This window comes from Gossypium arboreum, chromosome 8 (assembly GCF_025698485.1).
Source record: "Gossypium arboreum isolate Shixiya-1 chromosome 8, ASM2569848v2, whole genome shotgun sequence".
NCBI classification, from domain to species: Eukaryota; Viridiplantae; Streptophyta; class Magnoliopsida; order Malvales; family Malvaceae; genus Gossypium; species Gossypium arboreum.
The window spans coordinates 96984269-96996866 of NC_069077.1; the positions used below are offsets into that span (position 1 = coordinate 96984269).

At 34.7% G+C, this 12598-nt stretch overlaps 1 long non-coding RNA gene across 1 annotated transcript; it reads right to left on the minus strand.

Moving 5' to 3' along the window:
* Window positions 1–7917: 7917 nt before the first annotated feature.
* LOC128296427 (uncharacterized) lies at window positions 7918–10600 on the minus strand. The gene is made up of 2 exons (XR_008287047.1): window positions 10559–10600; window positions 7918–8129 (listed from the first exon to the last, which is right to left on the minus strand). It is a non-coding gene; the product is annotated as an uncharacterized LOC128296427 (long non-coding RNA).
* Window positions 10601–12598: the final 1998 nt, after the last annotated feature.

Here is a 12598-nt window from a genome sequence, read left to right on the forward strand (position 1 = left end):
TGACAAACTCTTTGCCCGATTCGGCCGCACTAAAATTGAGCTTCAGTCAAATAAGTTTTCAGTTGATCAAAATTTTTCGACATTTTTCCGTCCATTCGAACTTAACAACTTTTTGAAGTAGCCGTCATGGGTGTGGCTATCATCGAGAAACCTTTACAAACCGTCGGTAGTAACCGCAAGTCCCAAAAAGCTCGAACCTCAAGAATATTTCTGAGGCTTCAGTTAAGTATGGCTGAAATTTTGCTCGGTCGACTCGAATACCCGATCTGAGATACCACATGACCCAAGAAGCTAACCTCTCTTAACCGAACTCACACTTCTTGAACTTAGCATATAACCGCTTATCCCGTAAAATTTGCAACACTAATCTCGGTGTTCAAGATGTTCGGTCTCATCTCTTGAATAGACCAAGATGTCATCAATGAACACAACTACGAACCGGTCCAAATCATCGTCAAGATCCGATTCATCAAACCAGAATACCACAGGGGCATTAGTGAGCCCGAACGGCATCACTAAGAACTCGAGTGACCGTACCTCATTCGAAAGCGGTTTTGGGTACATCCGAATTCGAATCCGCAATTGATAATAACCCGATCTCAAATCTATCTTTGAAAACACCGAGGCTCCCTTTAGTTGATCAAACAAATCATCAATACGCGAGAACGGATATTTATTCTTTATCATCACTTTATTCGGTGACGATAGTCAATGCACAACCCCATGGTTCCGTCCTTCTTTTCACAAACAATACTTGGTGCACCCCAAGGTGAGAAACTTGGTCGGCGAAACCTCTATCCGTCAATTCTTGCAACCGAGCTTTCAACTCTTTTAACTCGGTTGGTGCCATACGATATGGAGCTATCGAAATCGGCGTAGTCCGGTACAAGCTCAATACCAAACTCTATCTCCGAACAGTGGCAAACCGGTAATTCTTGGGAAAACATCCGTATTCACAAACCACCGCACAGATTCGGTTTTATTTCTAACTCCTTATCATCAATACATACGCAAGGTATGCTTCGCACCCTTTCTTACATATTTCGGGCCAACATTGATGATATTACGGTGGCAACCCTTTAAGTCCGTAGACTCAACTCGGATCATCTCGTTATTTGCGCACCTCAAATCCATAGTCTTGCTTTTGCAATTCACAATCGCATCATGCACGGTCAACCAATCCAAACCAAGAATAACATCAAATTCATCAAACGGCAAAAGCATCAAGTCTGCCGGAAAACAGGAACCTCGAATTACTAGGGGACATTTCTTACACACTTTGTCGACAAGCACGTAACGACCCAAGGGACTTGACACCCGAATTACGAACTCAGTAGACTCAATAGGTAGAGTCTTACTGGATGCTAAGGTTTCGCATATATAAGAATGAGTAGAACCAGGGTCAATCAAAGCAATCACATTAGTATCAAAGAGAGTGAAAGTACCGGTAATAACATCTGGCGAGGAAGTATCCTCGCGTGCGCGTATGGCATAAGCCCTAGCAGGAGCGTGAGCCTCGGATCTGGTCGTAGCATCTCTAGATCCTCTCTGACCACCACTAGCATTGCCCGTATTTCTAGATGGTCTACCTCGAGCAGTGGTAGCACCCGGTTTCCCACTCTGATTTACATTCTATTCAGACAACCTCGGGCAATCTTTAATGAAGTGGTCAACTGATCCGCACTTGTAACAGGAGTGGTAATGGAATCTACAACTCCCCGAATGCCATTTACCACAATACTGGCACTCCGCTCTGTCTCGACGATCATTTCCAACACTAGCGATCGAAGTGACTCGTGTGCTCACAGGGGGTCGATCGCGATCTCGTCTAGAAAAGCCCGAAGTGTCTCTAGATCGGCCTAGATCATCTCTAAATTTCTTCGATGACTGTTGAAAGGGCTTTCCCGATGATCTCTTACGAAACTCCTTTGCCCCCACATCAGCTTTCCTTTTTCCTCATTGAGCTCCTCGGCTTTGCAAGCTCGCTCGACAAGCACCACAAATTCTCGGATTTCTAAAATGCCAACATACAACTTTATATCATCATTCAGTCCATCTTCGAAGCGTTTACACATCACAGCTTCTGAAGAAATGCATTCTCGCGCGTACCGGCTAAGCCTCACAAATTTTCGTTCATAGTCGGTAACCGACATGGAACCTTGTTTGAGTTCAAGAAATTCCTTCCGTTTTTGGTCAATGAATCTTTGACTGATATACTTTTTCCGAAACTCGGTTTGGAAAAACTCCCAAGTTACTTGCTCTCTAGGCACAACAGAAGTCAACGTATTCCACCAATAGTAGGCAGAATCACGTAGCAAGGAGATAGTACACTTTAGGCACTCATCGGGTGTGCAAGATAGCTCGTCAAGTACCCGGATAGTGTTGTCCAACCAAAATTCAGCTTGCTCGGCATCATCGCTATCCGTAGCTTTAAATTCAGTAGCCCCGTGTTTTCGGATTCTGTCAACTTGGGGCTTATTTGATCTTATTTGGTCAGTTACCGGAGGTATTGTAGGTGCGGGGGTGGTATTAGTTGGGAATGGAGGTTGTGGAACAGTCGTCTTAGTTCGAATGTATTGGTTGAACCAATCATTCATTACGCGATAGAAAGCTTGTCTAGCTTCATCATTCGGATTACTAGCAATAGGTTGAGAGTCCGCTGGAGCTGTCCCTTGTGCGGGAGCAGGCGCTACACTCTCAAGATCATCAGCTACCGCTCGGTCGGGATCGGGATCCATTACTATAAATAAGCACATTTGCAAATGTCAGAAATCACCACACTATCAAATAATCACATAAAATGGCATGTATAGCTAAACCCAACGCATTATGGTAGTCCTAGAATCGACTAAACCGTAGCTCTGATACCAATTTAATTGTAACACCCCGTACCCGAGACTGTGGCCGGAGTCGAACACGAGGTGCTAACAGACATAATATATTTATTTTCACAGTCCATTTAAAAATTCCAGACATACTGGCTAAGCGTGTCACTGTCACCTTAAAAATCATATCTTGAGTTCCACAACTCGAAAATCAGTTTCGTGATTTTTTCATGAAACTATACTCATATATACATCTACAAATTTTTTTCTAGAATTTTTGGTCGGGCCAATTAGTACAGTTTATTAGTTAAAGTCTCCCATGTTACAGGGATCAACTACACTTACCTTTGCGCATTACGACTTGGATATCTCCCTGTACAGGGATTCAATACTGATTTCGTTTGTTTCTATAGAAACTAGACTCAAAGAGGAATCTATACATATATGGCATGACTCCTAATTATCTCTGGTTAATTTATAATGAATTTCCAAAGTCGGAACAGGGAATCCAGAAACCGTTCTGGCCCTGTTTCACGAAAACCTAAATATCTCTTAACATACAACTCATATGACCGTTTCGTTTCTTCCATATGAAAGTAGATTCATCAAGGTTCATTTACATAATTTATTCACTATTTAATTCCATTCCTACTATTTTTAGTGATTTTTCACATCCACATCGCTGCTGCTGTCCGCATCTGCCTTTAAGGTAGACTTTACCTATTTCATAGTTTCCATGATTCAATTAGCCCTTTTTGCATACATAGCACAAAGTATAATCATGATTAACCATTCCAATGGCTAATCGTTTCCAAACATTTCCATACCTCTTAGTGATCAACATACAAAACAATTATAGTACTATGCTAAAAACGTATATAAGCCATTTTCGCATGGCTATCCAAATTTACACAAAATCCATGGGTACATGACCAACAACAAAAGGGTAGTCCTATACATGCCATTTCAAAGTTCAACCAAAATTGTACCAAAGGGGCTTTGATAGTGTGGGAGACTTCGACTTTGAAAATCCCGAGTCCGATGGTGACGAGCCAAAATCTATAAAACAGAGAAACAAAGAAACGGAGAAAGCAATTTATGCTTAGTAAGTTTTGAGCAAGGATTCCAGCACAACAAAAGCATAGCATTCATATAGCTAAACGGATAATTTCATATGCACAAATTCTCAATATCATACTTACTTCACATTACCAACCCTTATGTTCATACACAAAGATCAACTTAGCTAAAGGCCGGTAGCTCATTTATCGATCGAGCGAATCTGATTTGTGAGGATCAACTAATTCAAGCACACACGAAACATACCTCATCATTTGGGATTTTACGAGCGTATTAATTTAAATTTTACAGCAAGATCGCTCATTCCCAAATCAAGCATCTTCGGTTTAGCGGATATAACCACTCGCACAAGGCCTTTGGTCTTAGCCGGATATGGTCACTAGCATAAATGCCTTGGGACTTAGCCGGATATAGTCGCTAGCACAAATGCCTTCGGATCTTAGTCCGGATGTAATCGCTAGCACAAAAGCCTTGGGACTTAGCCGGATATCATTCGAGTAACCATGCACATATATCAATAAATCATGATACATTCATATTTCATTTTCATTACCAAAGCTCAAACACAAGACACTTATCACATTTACAATTTCGGCTCAATAGCCACATACAAGAGCATGATTTTGATTTACCTAAGACATAATCTAACCGAATCATAATTTAAGTTCCATTACTCGAAAACTTACCTCGGATGTTGTCGAGCGATTCGATGGCTATTCGACCACTTTTTCCTTCCCTTTATCGGATTTAGTTCCCCTTTGCTCTTGAGCTTAATTTAACAAATAAATTGATTTAATCATTTGAGCATCGAAAAGAGGAACTCAAGGTACTTAGCCCACATATATTCATTAGACATTAAAGTCACATATGTACGGAATCATGAATCAAACTCAACACATTAGTTAGTACTCTCCTTAGCCGAATTTTCTAAGTCAAGATAAAGCCTTCAACATGCTTACCTATGGCGAACAACACATCAACCTATGTACTCATTCATGTGGCCGATTATGCATGTCTATGTTGAGGCCAATTATATACTCAATACCACACACAAATGGCATACCTTTTACTAACTAATGCATTACATATTATAACTCAATACGCATCCATCATGTACTCCATAACCAAAACACCATCATATGTAAGTATATACCTTGAGATATTGTATATGTCATACCAATACGTCATGTGCAAACATATATATATATATATATATATGTGCAAGAGCCGAATCTCAAAGTTGATTATAACTAAACATGAACATAAATCCAAAACACAAATCTTACCTACCAAGCAATAAGCATAAATCATACTTATGGATATACCATGGCCGAATACATCACAACACCATACCATTTCAATTTTGGTCATGGTTAAACAAAGAACTTAATGTCTCACTCAAAAATGCTAAAAAGAAAATCCAAGAGTCATCAATCCACCATCACATGTATCATTATCAAGCTTCATATTTAGCATGCAATGGCATTAACACAAAATCCACCTTGGCTGAATATCATCCCCATGACATAACAAAGATTTGAACCATGGGCTAATTAGAACTCAAGCTAGCAACTAAAAACATGCATGAATCTCATGGCACAACCTCAAACATACCTTAATCTAGATACAAGTATGGCCAAACCTCTTCCTAATCCTCTTCCAAACCAAACATGAGCAAGAACTCCTTCCTTCTTCCTTAAAATTTTCGGCCAAAAGAAATGAAAAAGGATGAACAAATTTTTTTTTTCTCTTTTCTTCAACTCACGGCAATGGGGGAAACACTCACACCATTCTTTTTTTTCCCATTTCTTTATTACCCATACTCCTTATTTTATTTTTTCCTAACATACACCATTGTCACAACATGTTTTATGACATGTTTTGCCCATCACTCTTTGTCATGGCGGCCACTAGCAATTAGGGGAATTTGACATGCAAGTCCTCCCTTTGATTACATGCACTATTAGGTCCTTATAGATTAGCCTATCACATTTCAAAAGTGTCACACAAGTCCTACTAACTGAATTCACATGCAATCGACTAAATCGAAGCTTGAAATTTTCACACATTCATAATTACAAATTCTAGACAATAAATATTACGTTCAAACATTTCGGTGACTCGGTTTAGCGGTCCCGAAACCACTTCCCGACTAAGGTCAATTTTGGGCTGTCACAATATATATTCATACCTATATATGATAATCATCACTTAATCATTTACTCATAATTATGCACAACCGCATATACACATGCACATATATATATAATGCACACTTTAATATTATACACTTTTATTTTCAAATTACAGTATAGTTCCAAAACATATAGCTAACTCCGAATGTCATCTTATCAACATTTACCACAATACCAATTTCCATTTAGCTTTAATGCTGTACACACAAATACCTACACACTCATATGCATACAATCCATTTAAGATCATTATATGACCCATTTAGCCCTAACTACTCAAGCTTAAACTTTCATATACAAATTCCATCTCATGATCAAATGTAGCAAATTACACATAGGTTATATCATTGCCAACAATGACCGAATATGCATATCAAATAATTAGGTTACTTAACACCTAACTCACATAGCCAAAGTATATATAACCTTAATGTCCAAATATGAATACCACCCAAAATTATTATGACTTAACCCTTAACCCCATTTTGCCGAATATTCATTAAATATTTAGTTCACAGACTCATGCATAAACGATTGAAAATTTCCTTTAACCAAACATACATTCGGCAATAGCCACAACGACTTAACAAGTCTTAGAAACATTCTTTATCATTTTAACTTCATCTATTTACTCCCAAAGACCGAATGCACATATATATAAATGAAGAATAATGCCGAATGCCATTAACTAATAAAGCCACACATACACACACAACTTATATACAAATTTTATCCTTACATAGCCTATAGCTCATTCGGCCATTCATCCCTCAACCTATCAAAACTTCAAATCGAATTCATTTGGCCGAATACACATATACTTATATAATGTACATATAACATTTTTCTTCATGATACATTCAGCTTTGGCAAAATTTCATTATAGAACCCGAATAGCCACTTCACAATCTTATGTATCATCTACTTAATGCTTCACAATTAGCATGCTAATGACATCAAAGCAATCCACCATAATTTTTTTTTAAAATACCTTAGCCGAATCTTAACTTATTCAAAACCTACCTTCAAACCATAAAATAGGTAGAATTTAAACTAATCATCGAAATGATGCTTAAGTTTCCAAGAATAACATTGAACTTACCTTAATTTAGCCAACCACCATAGCCGAATTTTCCCAAAGATTTTCTTCTTCTTCTTCTTAGTTACGGCAATGGTGGAGCAAACATGGACTAACTTTGGTTTCTCCTCCCACTAATCAATATTTTATTTTTCTTTATTCATTATTTCCTTTTGTAATATAAAATATTAACATATAATAAATATAATATGTTTTAATCAATAACATGGCCGCCACTATCTAAAAGAATTGGCTAATTTGACATGCAAGTCCAACCTTTTTGACAACATGTACTATTAGATCACTTTTACATTTGCCTAACACATTTCACAATTTTCTCACTTAAGTCCCAACTAATAAATTTCACATACAAATGACAAAAGTAAAGTATGAAACTTTCACACATACATATTCACATATAATAAACATAGAATATGACGGTTAATTATTTTTATGATTCGGTTTTGTGGTCCCGAAACCACTTTTCGACTAGGGTAAAATTAGGGCTGTCACAGGTTTTGTATGTTTGCTTGTGTTTAAGTCTGGTAATGCCTCGTATTGTAACGTCCCCTAACCTTATACCGTCACCGGAACAAAGTTACGAGACATTACCAATCAGTACAGTCCAATTCCGGTCATTAATTAAAACAAATATTCACACACATCCTAGTTTTAAGATGTCGTCCCTTTAATGAGCCCTCGCGGTCCAATATAAACAGTAAATTCAATTCGGGACTAATTTAGAATCACTACGAATTCTTAGTAAATTTCAAAATTCATACTACATACCGTTGCCAACCATAATTTACTCATTTCATCAATACTTCTATAACCTAAATGACTCTCATAAAACGTCCTAGGTACATGCCATTATCAATACTCAACATACTTTACCTTAATGAATTCGGGATCGTCTTGGGATGCTGATTCAACGTACTATCTTTACTTAACCTGCGCACGGAAACAAACCGTACGCTGAGTATGGTATACTCAGTGGTATTTCTATAATCCGAACAATTAATAATATAACAAATACTTAAGATCGTAATAACAATTACAATTATTCAATTATTTATTCATAGATAAATTTCAACTACTTACCATATAAATTTTATACAGTTCATATAATAAACACAATAACATAATTGTTCAATTCTTAAATAAATCCATTACTATTTACTCCGTTCTTTCACTTACTATTCGGTATAGCTTTCCTCAATTTATTCACAATTCAATATCATTAAACTATATTAAACTATACACTTATCAACCATATTCCATTTTAATTCATTTCAATAACAGTCAATTTCATTTATACATATCACCTTACTATCCCTGATAGCTTTCAGTATATACATACGATTCATATATCTCAAATCACATTTCAATTCATCAAATGGCATCATATATCATCAATTCGAACTCCAATCATTTCATGAACATTTGATTCATATTTTCAATCTCATATCTAAATTTCAATTCTCAATTCAATTTCTCATTTCATTCCAATAGCTCAATCAATCAAATTCACTCGATTTATCTTTTTACTTATTTACCCCTATTAACAAACCCGGACTTTGACGGATACACGGATTCCAACCCAAACACACCAGTACGGCACATTGTGCCTAAAACGGTACATAGTACCTGACCAGTATACGACACATAAAGTGCCTAAAACGACACACGAGGTGCCTGATACGACACACGAGGTGCCTGAAATACGACACATAAAGTGCCTAAAACGACACACGAGGTGCCTGATACGACACACGAGGTGCCTGAAATATGACACATAAAGTGCCTGATCGATAAAGCCGGCAAATCCCGTACACTTTCAGATCCTATGGCATGCCAATTATATCCGACTCAACCCGACTAGTTAATAGGGTATTTCATTCACTTTCTCAATTTAATAATTCTTTCATCAATATACCATTCTGATAATCACATATATTCACCCATTTTCACAATTCATACAATTTCATTCAATTCAACAATATATTTCAATTATTCACATTAATTCATAATTCAATACAATTCAATTCACTTTTCAATATCAAATATTCAAATATCACAATCTCATATATTCATATCAATTTCCTCATATTTCCAATCAATATATTTTTCAATATAATATTCATTCAATATTCAAATTTCTAAATAAATCATATATATTATATAATTCAATTAATATAAATTCATTCAAAATAATTTCAATCAATATAAATTCAATAAATTCATCGCATACCAAAATCAATCCATTCCAATTGTAAAACATCATAATTCTAACACTAACGATTGCCATATGTATATAAATATAACAAATAATAACTAAGTTCGCATTATAGAAATACAAACCGTAATTTTTGAGCTAACTCCCGTTGACTTTGTCTTGTCCTTTCTTAGCCGAGATTTCTGGTACCACATTGACTACGAAATTAATACAATTCATAATCATTAATACATTACTAATTCATATCTTGAGTTACAGAATTCTAATTAAGATCCGCTAATTTTTCCTGAAACTAGACTCACAAATCTTCTTACAATAAAATTTTCAGAATTTTTGGTTTAGCCATTAAGTACAGATTATTCTTTAAATTCACTCCTATTCTGCTGTCTGACAGTTTCGTCCCTTCTTCACTAAAAATTAATTATCTCACAGTACAGAACTCAGATAACATTCTCGTTGATTTCTCATGAAAATAGACTCATTAGCTATTCTAAACATATAACTTTAAGCCTCTACTTATTTTTCTTCAATTTTTGGTGATTTTCCAAAGTCAGAACAGGGGAACCCGAATTCATTCTGACCTTGTCTCACAAAATTCATTATATCTCATAATTCACAACTCAATTGCTTATATCGTTTCTTCTATAAGAAACTAGACTCAATAAGCTTTAATTTTATATTTTAGTCATCTTCTAATTCGATTTCTACAATTTGTTATGATTTTTCAAAGTTAGACTACTGCTGCTGTCTAAAATAGTCTTAGTACAAAATGTTGATTTACTTTAATTTCAATTTAATTCTAACTAAATTCACTTACTTTTCTATCTTAATTCATACTTTATTTCTACTCAATTTTTAACCAAACTTAGACATAATTATCTATTTTTCATCATAAAACCATAATTTCGAAATTCTTTCAATTTAGTCCTTAAAGCATAAAACTTATGAATCACTTTACAATTCAATCCTTGTATCATTTTTAACTTGAATTTCTATCAATTTAGCCCTTAATTCATCATTTTATTTAACATGGACAATATATAGAAATCTAATAACTATCAAAATATCAACTTAATTTCATCAAAACTTTGTTCTAAAACTTCTAAAACATCAAAATTAAGTAAAAATGGCTTGATTGACTTACCTATTAAAGCTTAAAGCTTCAAACCTTCAATTTTCCCTTTTCTCCCTTTCTTTCTTTCTTTCCTTTCTTTCTCCCCTGTTTTTCTCTGTTTCGTTTGCTTTCATTCTGTTTCTTATGTTTCTTTACTTATTTATATAATATAATATATAATATAATATACTATAATATAATAATAATATCATATAATAACAATTTCTTATATTTTAAGTAATTATTTAGTTGTATTACAAGTGTATGTATTTAATTTATTACACATGTATTTATAATTACCATACAATTGTTAAAATAATATTATAATATCATTAATATAAATTACAATATAATAAAATAAATATATAGTCTTATTAAATAATACATTCATGAAAAAAATCTAAGATTTTTATCCACATTTGCCGCCTCATTTATGGGACTTGGTATATTTACCTATTTGGTCCCTTTAACTTTTCTTTAATTTATAATTAAACTTTTACACTTAATTCAATTTAATCATTTCCACTAATTACTCTTAATTAAGCTAATTTTACTTAATTAAAGTCTAATTAACCACTCAATTGACTTCGTAAATATTTTTAATAAATATTTACGAATCCATTTTTCAGAAACGGAGACCCGAAAATACACTTTTCGGTAACGATAAAATTCGGGTCGTTACATTTCTCCCCCCCCTTTTATAAATTTCGTCCTCGAAATTTACCTGAGAGAGGTGGGGTTATAAGTACAAAGATCTCGTTGTTCCTCTCGGTTCCCATATTGCTTCCTCAATATTATGACATTACCGCTCGGGCTAGTATCTCAACCGGCTCTTTTTTTCATACTATAGATTACATCAAATCTCAATATCCTTTGTCGATATAACATGCAAGAGATTTGATCTCTATAATCTTCTGAGCTTTAAATCATGAAAAATTATCATAAACTTTCTGTAACTTCAGAAGCAAAACCAAACACTATTTTACCGGTCCGAATTTTCTACAACTTCACATAGCCCAACAGAACAAGAACTTAATTTCTCTTTCAACCCGATCTTCAAAATGTTCTTCCAAGGTGAATCTCTAAGAAATACCATATCACTAACAAAATACTCAATATCCCAACGTTTCAAGTCTATATATAATTTTTGTTTGTCAAAAATGCTTTCAGTCTATCTCGAATTACTTCTACTTTTCTTCAATTTCACGAATCAAACAGCTCTGCATATTCTTTTTCAAAAATAGAGATAATTCCAACTTAGACTCCATAAAAATTCTATCCCATTTCCATTCTGATGTCACCACTGGTTGTAACAGTTCTGAAGATATCTGTACCTAATATAAACATTTATATGCAAATTCAAAGTATTGCTTTTCTTTTCCTAGTCTTCAATACATCTATCTCAAGTCAGTGTACATCTTATTCTTCCAGAATGCATAGACATAGCAGTACTATAATTTCATGCAAATTCTCCTGTATAAGTTCTGAATCTCTCTGTTTAGCTTTTATTTCTAAATAGCAAACAACCATCATATCCAATCCGAAATGTTTAATCACTATATCCATTTAACCGATAACTCATTACCACATTTACGAACTTGCGCACTGCTTTGTAGGGAAGTAAGTTTAACCTTTATTTCAACTAGAATTGAGCGATCATCGATAATGACAATAGAGTGTTCATAGTTCATAACACAAAGCGAAACTTTCAATTCTGAATATTCATAACTCCATTTGCTTTTTCCTGGATGATATTCAATTATCAAATCATGATCCTTTAGTGCAAAGACAATAGGTATCACTTTCGAATCATGTATCAAATAATTTTTCTCATGTAATTCTAACTCTCCAAAACATGATTCATTAGTTTTCTTTCTTGCATCAAAACACTGCTATCCCTGTAAATCACAAGTTTCTTCATCGGATTTCAGACTAAACCAGAACTAATGCTTTAGTTAACTGAGCTTTCAACTAATCAGAACCTTGCTAATGTCTATCAGATCATTCCAATTCCACATCTTTCTGTAATAACTGACTAGTTTTAGAAAACCTCTGATTTCAAATATATTT